The sequence below is a fragment of the Balaenoptera musculus genome, chromosome 16, assembly GCF_009873245.2.
Source record: "Balaenoptera musculus isolate JJ_BM4_2016_0621 chromosome 16, mBalMus1.pri.v3, whole genome shotgun sequence".
Taxonomy (NCBI): Eukaryota; Metazoa; Chordata; class Mammalia; order Artiodactyla; family Balaenopteridae; genus Balaenoptera; species Balaenoptera musculus.
The window spans coordinates 32,099,028-32,109,483 of NC_045800.1; the positions used below are offsets into that span (position 1 = coordinate 32,099,028).

Below are 10,456 nucleotides of genomic sequence, written 5' to 3' on the forward strand. Positions count from 1 at the left end.
TCAACTCTGGTATTGTAGCACAAAAGCAGCCACAGACAGCACCAAAAGCACAAGCAACAAAAGGAAAAGTAGATAAACTGATCATCATCAAAATTACAAACTTTTGTGATCCAAAGGGTACTGAAAAGAAAGTAAAAAAAACAACCAGCAGAATGTAAGAAAATATTTGAAAATTATATTTCTGATAAGGGATTTATATCTATAATATATAAAGAACTATTACTATTCAATAACAAAAATACAAATAACCCAACTGAAAAATGGAAAAAGGATCTGTATAGACTTTTCTCCAAAGAAAATATACAAATGGCCAACAAACTCCTGAAAAGATGCTAACATCTTTAGCTATTAGGGAAATGCAAAACAAAGCCACAGTGAGATATCATTTCACAACTACTAGGATGACTATAATAAAAAGAGATAATAAGCATGACAAGGCTGTGGAGAAATCAAAACCTTCATACACTGCTGATGGGAATGTAAAGTGGTATAGCCACTTTGGAAAGTAATCTAGCCGTTCCTCAAATGGTTAAACATAACGGTTACCATACTACTCTGCAATTTAACTCCTAGATATGTACCCAAGAGAAATGAAAACATACAACACAAAAACTTGTAGATGAATGTTTATAGATGATTTATTCACAATAGCCAAAAGGTGGAAACAATCCAAATTTCCATCAACTGATGAATGGATAAACAATATGTAGCATACCCATGCAATGGAATATTATTTGGCCACAAAAAGAAATGAAGTATTAATACATGCTACAACTTGGATGAACCTTGAAAACATTATGCGAAGTGAAAGAAGCCAGTCGTAAAGGACCACATATTGTATGATTCCATTCATATGAAAAGTCTAGAATAGACAAATCTATATCTATAGAGACAGAAAGTAGATTATTGGTTGCCTAGGTCTTTGGGGGAAGGGGAGACAGAAGATTCAAGGACAACAGCTAAGAGGTATGGGGCTCCTTGTCAAGGTAATGTAAATATTCTAAATTGTGGTCTAAATTGATTTAGACGCATGATTCTGTGAATATAATAAAAGCCTTTGAATTGTACAATTTAAATGAGTGAATTGTGTGGCATGTGAATTATATGCTAATAAAGCTGTTTACAAATATGTAGCCATAGACAATAGGTAAAATGGGCAGGGCTGTATTCCAGTAAAATTGTATTTATAAAAAACACGTGGCTGGGACCTCCCTGGCAGTCCAGTGTTTAAGACTCCGTGCTTCCACTGCAGGGGGCACGGGTTCGATCCCTGGTCAGGGAACTAAGATCCCACATGCTGCACAGTGCAGCCCCCCAAAAAATAAAGAAAAACAGGCGGCTGACCTGTGGGCCATAGTTTGCTGACCTCTGTTCTAGAGTGATAGAATCCCCAATTTTTTAGCTAGTCACTGGCTTATTAAAACAAAACAAAAAAACCCTACGTTTTCCCAGCCTCTTTTGCAGAAGCTTGTGTACAACTTTTGGGAATTGCCCTTAAGTGGAAGAGGTATGCTTTTTGAATGCCTTCATCCTTCCTGTTCACTGCAATGGCCAGAGCTCTAGTGGCCATCTTGGACACTGAAATGAATTTAGAAAATGAAAGCCACACATAGTAGGCAACAAGATAGCAGGAACCTCACCCCATGAATCACCATACTAACCCCAAACCGATTTCATCCAGATTTCTTTTTTTTTTTTTTAAACATTTTTATTGGAGTATAATTGCTTTACAATGGTGTGTTAGTTTCTGCTTTATAACAAAGTGAATCAGTTATACATATACATATGTCCCCACACCTCTTCCCTCTTGCATCTCCCTCCCTCCCACCCTCCTTATCCCACCCAACTAGGTGGTCACAAAGCACCGAGCTGATCTCCCTGTGCTATGCGGCTGCTTCCCACTAGCTCTCTATTTTACATTTGGTAGTGTATATATGTCTATGCCACTCTCTCACCCTGTCACATCTTACCCCTCCCCCTCCCCATATCCTCAAGTCCATTTTCTAGTAGGTCTGTGTCTTTATTCCCGTCTTGCCACTAGGTTCTTCATGACCTTTATTTTCCCTTAGATTCCATATATATATGTGTTAGCATACTGTATTTGTTTTTCTCTTTCTGACTTACTTCACTCTGTATGACAGACTCTAACTCCATCCGCCTCACTACAAATACCTCCATTTCACTTCTTTTTATGGCTGAGTAATATTCCATTGTATATATGTGCCACATCTTCTTTATCCATTCATCCGATGATGGACACTTAGGTTGCTTCCATGTCCTGGCTATTGTAAATAGAGCTGCAATGAACATTTTGGTACATGACTCTTTTTGAATTATGGTTTTCTCAGGGTATATGCCCAGTAGTGGGATTGCTGGGTTGTATGGTAGTTCTATTTTTAGTTTTTTAAGAAACCTCCATACTGTTCTCCATAGTGGCTGTATCAATTTACATTCCCACCAACAGTGCAAGAGGGTTTCCTTTTCTCCACACCCTCTCCAGCATTTATTGTTTCTAGATTTTTTGATGATGGCCATTCTGACCGGTGTGAGATGATATCTCATTGTAGTTTTGATTTGCATTTCTCTAGTGATTAATGATGTTGAGCATTCTTTCATGTGTCTGTTGGCAATCTGTATATCTTCTTGGGAGAAATGTCTATTTAAGTCTTCTGCCCATTTTTGTCTTGAGTTGTTTGTTTTTTGGTTATTGAGCTGCATGAGCTGCTTGTAAATCTTGGAGATTAATTCTTTGTCAGTTGCTTCATTTGCAAATATTTTCTCCCAATATGAGGGGTGTCTTTTCGTCTTGTTTACGGTTTCCTTTGCTGTGCAAAAGCTTTTAAGTTTCATTAGGTCCCATTTGTTTATTTGTGTTTTTATTTCCATTTCTCTAGGAGCTGGGTCAAAAAGGATCTTGCTGTGATTTATGTCATAGAGTGTTCTGCCTATGTTTTCCTCTAAGAGTTTGATAGTGTCTGGCCTTACACTTAGGTCTTTAATCCATTTTGAGTTTATTTTTGTGTATGGTGTCAGGGAGTGTTCTAATTTCATACTTTTACATGTACCTGTCCAGTTTTCCCAGCACCACTTATTGAAGAGGCTGTCTTTTCTCCACTGTATATGCTTGCCTCCTTTATCAAAGATAAGGTGACCATATGTGTGTGGGTTTATCTCTGGGCTTTCTATCCTGTTCCATTGATCTATATTTCCGTTTTTGTGCCAGTACCAAACTCTCTTGATTACTGTAGCTTTGTCATATAGTCTGAAGTCAGGGAGCCTGATTCCTCCAGCTCCATTTTTCGTTCTCAAGATTGCTTTGGCTATTCGGGGTCTTTTGTGTTTCCAAACAAATTGTGAAATTTTTTGTTCTAGTTCTGTGAAAAATGCCAGTGGTAGTTTGATAGGGATTGCATTGAATCTGTAGATTGCTTTGGGTAGTAGAGTCATTTTCACAATGTTGATTCTTCCAATCCAAGAACATGGTATACCTCTCCATCTATTTGTATCATCTTTAATTTCTTTCATCAGTGTCTTATAATTTTCTGCATACAGGTCTTTTGTCTCCTTAGGTAGGTTTATTCCTAGATATTTTATTCTTTTTGTTGCAATGGTAAACGGGAGTGTTTTCTTAATTTCACTTTCAGATTTTTCATCATTAGTGTATAGAAATGCAAGAGATTTCTGTGCATTAATTTTGTATCCTGCTACTTTACCAAATTCATTGATTAGCTCTAGTAGTTTTCTGGTAGCATCTTTAGGATTCTCTATGTATAGTATCATGTCATCTGCAAACAGTGACAGCTTTACTTCTTCTTTTCCGATTTGGATTCCTTTTATTTCTTTTTCTTCTCTGATTGCTGTGGCTAAAGCTTCCAAAACTATGTTGAATAATAGTGGTGAGAGTGGGCAACCTTGTCTTGTTCCTGATCTTAGTGGAAATGGTTTCAGTTTTTCACCATTGAGGACGATGTTGGCTGTGGGTTTGTCATATATGGCCTTTATTATGTTGAGGAAAGTTCCCTCTATGCCTACTTTCTGCAGGGCTTTTATCATAAATGGGTGTTGAATTTTGTCGAAAGCTTTCTCTGCATCTATTGAGATGATCATATGGTTTTTCTCCTTCAATTTGTTAATATGATGTATCACGTTGATTGATTTGCGTATATTGAAGAATCCTTGCATTCCTGGAATAAACACCACTTGATCATGGTGTATGATCCTTTTCATGTGCTGTTGGATTCTGTTTGCTAGTATTTTGTTGAGGATTTTTGCATCTATGTTCATCAGTGATATTGGCCTGTAGTTTTCTTTCTTTGTGACATCTTTGTCTGGTTTTGGTATCAGGGTGATGGTGGCCTCGTAGAATGAGTTTGGGAGTGTTCCTCCCTCTGCAATATTTTGGAAGATTTTGAGAAGGATGGGTCTTAGCTCTTCTCTAAATGTTTGATAGAATTCGCCTGTGAAGCCATCTGGTCCTGGACTTTTGTTTGTTGGAAGATTTTTAATCACAGTTTCAATTTCAGTGCTTGTGATTGGTCTGTTCATATTTTCTATTTCTTCCTGGTTCAGTCTCGGCAGGTTGTGCATTTCTAAGAATCTGTCCATTTCTTCCAGGTTGTCCATTTTATTGGCATAGAGTTGCTTGTAGTAATCTCTCATGATCGTTTGTATTTCTGCAGTGTCAGTGGTTACTTCTCCTTTTTCATTGCTAATGCTACTGATTTGAGTCTTCTCCCTTTTTCTCTTGATGAGTTTGGCTAATGGTTTATCAATTTTGTTTATCTTCTCGAAGAACCAGCTTTTAGTTTCATTGATTTTTGCTATTGTTTCCTTCATTTCTTTTTCATTTATTTCTGATCTGATCTTTATGATTTCTTTCCTTCTGCTAGCTTTGGGGTTTTTTGCTCTTCTTTCTCTAATTGCTTTAGGTGCAAGGTTAGGTTGTTTATTCGAGATGTTTCCTGTTTCTTGATGTAGGCTTGTATTGCTATAAACTTCCCTCTTAGAACTGCTTTTGCTGCATCCCATAGGTTTTGGGTCGTCTTGTCTCCATTGTCATTTGTTTCTAGGTATTTTTTGATTTCCCCTTTGATTTCTTCAATGATCACTTCGTTATTAAGTAGTGTATTGTGTAGCCTCCATGTGTTTGTATTTTTTACACATCTTTTCCTGTAATTGATATCTACTCTCATAGCGTTGTGGTTGGAAAAGATACTTGATACGATTTCAATTTTCTTAAATTTACCAAGGCTTGATTTGTGACCCAAGATATGATCTATCCTGGAGAATGTTCCATGAGCACTTGAGAAAAATGTGTATTCTGTTGTTTTTGGGTGGAATGTCCTATAAATATCAATTAAGTCCATCTTGTTTAATGTATCATTTAAAGCTTGTGTTTCCTTATTTATTTTCATTTTGGATGATCTGTCCATTGGTGAAAGTGGGGTGTTAAAGTCCCCTACTATGACTGTGTTGCTGTCGATTTCCCCTTTTATGGCTGTTAGCATTTGCCTTATGTATTGAGGTGCTCCTATGTTGGGTGCATAAATATTTACAATTGTTATACCTTCCTCTTGGATCGATCCCTTGATCATTATATACTGTCCTTCTTTGTCTCTTGTAATAGTCTTTATTTTAAAGTCTATTTTGTCTGATATGAGAATTGCTACTCCAGCTTTCTTTTGATTTCCATTTGCATGGAATATCTTTGTCCATCCCCTCACTTTCAATCTGTATGTGTCTCTAGGTCTGAAGTGGGTCTCTTGTAGACAGCATATATACGGGTCTTGTTTTTGTATCCATTCAGCCAATCTGTGTCTTTTGCTGGGAGCATTTAATCCATTTACATTTAAGGCAATTATCGATATGTATGTTCCTATTCCCATTTTCTTAAATGTTTTGGGTTTGTTATTGTAGGTGTTTTCCTTCTCTTGTGTTTCTTGCCTAGAGAAGTTCCTTTAGCATTTGTTGTAAAGCTGGTTTGGTGGTGCTGAACTCTCTCAGCTTTTGCTTGTCTGTAAAGGTTTTAATTTCTCCATCGAATCTGAATGAGATCCTTGCTGGGTAGAGTAATCTTGGTTGTAGGTTTTTCTCCTTCATCACTTTAAGTATATCCTGCCACTCCCTTCTGGCTTGCAGAGGTTCTGCTGAAAGATCAGCTGTTAACCTTATGGGGATTCCCTTGTGTGTTATTTGTTGTTTTTCCCTTGCTGCTTTTAATATGTTTTCTTTATATTTAATTTTTGATAGTTTGATTAATATGTGTCTTGGCCTGTTTCTCCTTGGATTTATCCTGTATGGGACTCTCTGTGCTTCCAGGACTTGATTAACTATTTCCTTTCCCATATTAGGGAAGTTTTCAACTATAATCTCTTCAAATATTTTCTCAGTTCCTTTCTTTTTCTCTTCTTCTTCTGGGACCCCTATAATTCGAATGTTGGTGCGTTTAATGTTGTCCCAGAGGTCTCTGAGACTGTCCTCAGTTCTTTTCATTCTTTTTTCTTTATTCTGCTCTGCAGTAGTTATTTCCACCATTTTATCTTCCAGGTCACTTATCCGTTCTTCTGCCTCAGTTATTCTGCTATTGATCCTGTCTAGAGTATTTTTAATTTCATTTATTGTGTTTTTCATCATTGCTTGGTTCCTCTTTAGTTCTTCTACGTCCTTGTTAAGTGTTTCTTGCATTTTGTCTATTCTATTTCCAAGATTTTGGATCATCCTTACTATCATTATTCTGAATTCTTTTTCAGGTAGACTGCCTATTTCCTCTTCATTTGTTAGGTCTGGTGTGTTCTGACCCTGCTCCTTCATCTGCTGTGTGTTTTTCTGTCTTCTCATTTTGCTTATCTTACTGTGTTTGGGGTCTCCTTTTCACAGGCTGCAGGTTTGTAGTTCCCATTGTTTTTGGTATCTGTCCCCAGTGGCTGAGGTTGGTTCAGTGGGTTGTGTAGGCTTCCTGGTGGAGGGGACTAGTGCCTGTGTTCTGGTGGATGAGGCTGGATCTTGTCTTTCTGGTGGGCACGTCCACGTTTGGTGGTGTGTTTTGGGGTGTCTGTGGCCTTATTATGATTTTAGGCAGCCTCTCTGCTAATGGATGGGGCTGTGTTCCTGTCTTGCTAGTTGTTTGGCATAGGGTGTCCAGCACTGTAGCTTGCTGGTCATTGAGTGAAGCTGGGTCTTGATGTTGAGATGGAGATCTCTGAGAGATTTCCGCCATTTGGTATTACGTGGAGCTGGGAGGTCTCTTGTGGACCAGTGTCCTGAAGTTGGCTCTCCCACCTCAGAGGCACAGCCCTGATGCCTGGCTGGAGCACCAAGAGCCTTTCATCCACATGGCTCAGAGTAAAAGGGAGAAAAAATAGAAAGAAAGAAAGAAAGAAAGAGGATAAAATAAAATAAAATAAAATAAAATAAAATAAAGTTATTATAAAGCAAAGCTATACAGACAAAATCTCACCCAGAAGCATACACATATACACTCACAGAAAAAAGAAAAGGGGAAAAATTAATATATCCTGCTCCCAAAGTCCACCTCCTGAATTTGGGATGATTCGTTGTCTATTCAGTTATTCAACAGATGCAGGCACATCAAGTTGTTTGTGGAGTTTTAATCCACTGCTTCTGAGGCTGCTGGGAGAGATTTCCCTTTCTCTTCTTTGTTTGCACCGCTCCCGGGGTTCAGCTTTGGATTTGGACCCGCCTCTGCGTGTAGGTCGCCTGAGGGCGTCTGTTCCCCTCCCAGACAGAACGGGGTTAAAGGAGCAGCTGCTTCCGGGGCTCTGGCTCACTCGGGCGGTGTGGGGGGGAGGGAAGGATATGGATGCGGGGCGAGCCTGCGGCGGCAGAGGCCGGCGTGATGTTGCACCAGCCCGAAGCGTGCCATGCGTTCTCCCGGGGAAGTTGTCCCTGGATCACGGGACCCTGGCAGTGGCGGGCCGCACCGGCTCCCGGGAGGGGCGGTGTGGAGAGTGACCTGTGCTCGCACACAGGCTTTTTGGTGGTGGCAGCAGCAGCCTTAGCGTTTCATGCCCATCTCTGGGGTCCGCGCTGATAGTCGCGGCTCGCGCCCGACTCTGGAGCTCGTTTAGGCGGCGCTCTGAACCCCCTCTCCTTGCGCACCACAAAACAAAGAGGCAAGAAAAAGTCTCTTGCCTCTTAGGCAGCTGCAGACTTTTTCCCAGACTCCCTCTAGCCCCTTCAGGCTGTGTTCATGCCGCCAACCCCAGTCCTCTCCCTGTGATCCGACCGAAGCCCGAGCCTCAGCTCCCAGCCCCCACCCGCCCTGGCGGGTGAGCAGACAGGCCTCTCGGGCTGGTGAGTGCTGGGCGGCACCGAGCCTCTGTGCGGGAATCTCTCCGCTTTGCCCTCTGCACCCCTGTGGCTGCGCTCTCCTCCGTGGCTCCGAAGCTTCCCCCCTCTGCCACCCGCAGTCTCTGCTCGTGAAGGGGCTCCTAGTGTGTGGAAACCTTTCCTCCTTCACGGCTCCCTCCCACTGGTGCAGGTCCCGTCCCTATTCTTTTGTCTCTGTTATTTCTTTTTTCTTTTGCCCTACCCAAGTACGTGGGGGAGTTTCTTGCCTTTTGGGAGGTCTGACGTCTTCTGCCAGCGTTCAGTGGGTGTTCTGTAGGAGCAGTTCCACGTGTAGATGTATTTCTAATGTATCTGTGGGTAGGAAGGTGATCTCCGCGTCTTACTCTTCCGCCATCTTGCCCCGAGTCCATCCAGATTTCTTGAAAGAAAAAAAATAAATGTATGTCATGTTTAAATAACTTTTATTTTAGAGCCTTCTGTTACTCTGTGCTCACAGCTGAACCTAGTTCCATCTACTAAAGCCCTTAAGGAATTAAACAAAAACAGCTAGGCTTCCTGGAGGGGTTCAAGTGGATGCTATCCAACATCCAATTCTATGAACACAGACATCCAATTCTCTCCTCTTCTCTTTCTCTCTGTCTCTGTTTCTCTCTCATGCAACATTTTTTTTAATGTCAAATTTCATACATACAAGCAGCACCATACAGAACAGTCCCAATGTTTGCTAAATCCCTGTTTAGTCCAAGTCCTGATCACTGTCTACACAGTCTGTTGTGGGTTTCTCTATGGGTCAGGTAGTGTTAGCTTTAGCTTGTGTCTTCCTCTGCTCTGTAGGACAGAAGAAAACAGTCCTCTGGGTGGGTCCATCTTTACCTTGATAAGATTAAAATAATGTCTGAAGAGCTCTAAAAGAGTCATAAATGATCTCCAAATATAATGTTTACTTTTGTTCACAAAAAGATACAGATACACTATAGCATATCTTCTCCATAATGGTGTGAGGCATGGGACAGACCTAATATTCTTATGCTCCCCACTAAAAAAGGTATCTCTGTGTTCCAAGTCATAATCTGTTATGAAATAAATGTTTCTGTCCCCCTAAAGTTTATATGTTGAAGCCCCAACCCCCAGTGTAGTTGTATTTGGAGATGAGGCCTCTGAGGAAGTCATTAAGGTTAAATAAGGTCATAAGAGTAGGGCCCTGATCTGATAGGATTAGTGTCCTTATAAGAAGAGACACCAGAGACATACCTCTCTCTCTCCTCACACACATACAAACAAACACAGAGTGAGGAAAGCCCCTGTGAGGATGCAGCAAGAAGGCGAACATCTGCAACCCAGGAAGAGAGTTCTCACCAGAAACGGATTAGCCAGAACCTTGATCTTGAACTTCTGGCCTCCAGAATTGTGAGAAAATACATTTTTGTGGCTTAAGCCACCCAATCTGTGGTATTTTGTTATGGCAGCCTGAGCAGACTAACACATACTCCAAAAGGATAGTGTGGAGAAGAAGATCCTGCTTCAGCATCATTTTCCAATTGTCCTCTGATAAAAACCACTTTAACACTGACCTGGTCATAAGCTGGCTTCACATACTCTGGACCTGCTTGATATTTCAACTTGACTCTTACTCTCACGAGCAATTTTTTGGGTTCTTGGAGGCTCCCTGCTAGGGTGCCTTCTGACTGCAACTCCTTCTGTGACATGTAGAATGACCAATCATCCTGAATTGCCTGGGACTGAGGGGTTCCTGGGACTCAAGATTTTTTTTTTTTTTAATTTTGGCTGAGCCGCGCAGCTAGCGGGATCTCAGTTCCCTGACCAGGGATCGAACCTGGGCCACGGCAGTGACAGCGCTGAATCCTAACCACTAGGCCACCAGGGAACTCCCAAGATTTTTAATCCTAAAGCAGGGAGAGTTCCAGGCAAACTTGGAAAAGCTGGTCACCTTAGATGGGCGATGCATTCTATTCCCCCAGTTACTGCTCCATTTACAGCTCCAAATTTTCTAATAATCCACACCACACAGATTCTCTCTTTTGGAGCCCCATCTCCCTTCCAGGCAGTCCTCTTGGGAAAGAGTCAAAAAGGCTCCAGGCAAGCTCTCTCTTTCTCTCATGTGCCCCACATCTGGTGCCTGAGAAAT

General features: G+C 41.1%; 1 non-coding gene across 1 annotated transcript; it reads right to left on the reverse strand.

Moving 5' to 3' along the window:
- Positions 1 to 10,123: 10,123 nt before the first annotated feature.
- On the reverse strand, positions 10,124 to 10,195 carry TRNAD-GUC. The gene has a single exon. It is a non-coding gene; the product is annotated as a tRNA-Asp (tRNA).
- Between the last annotated feature and the right edge of the window lie 261 nt (positions 10,196 to 10,456).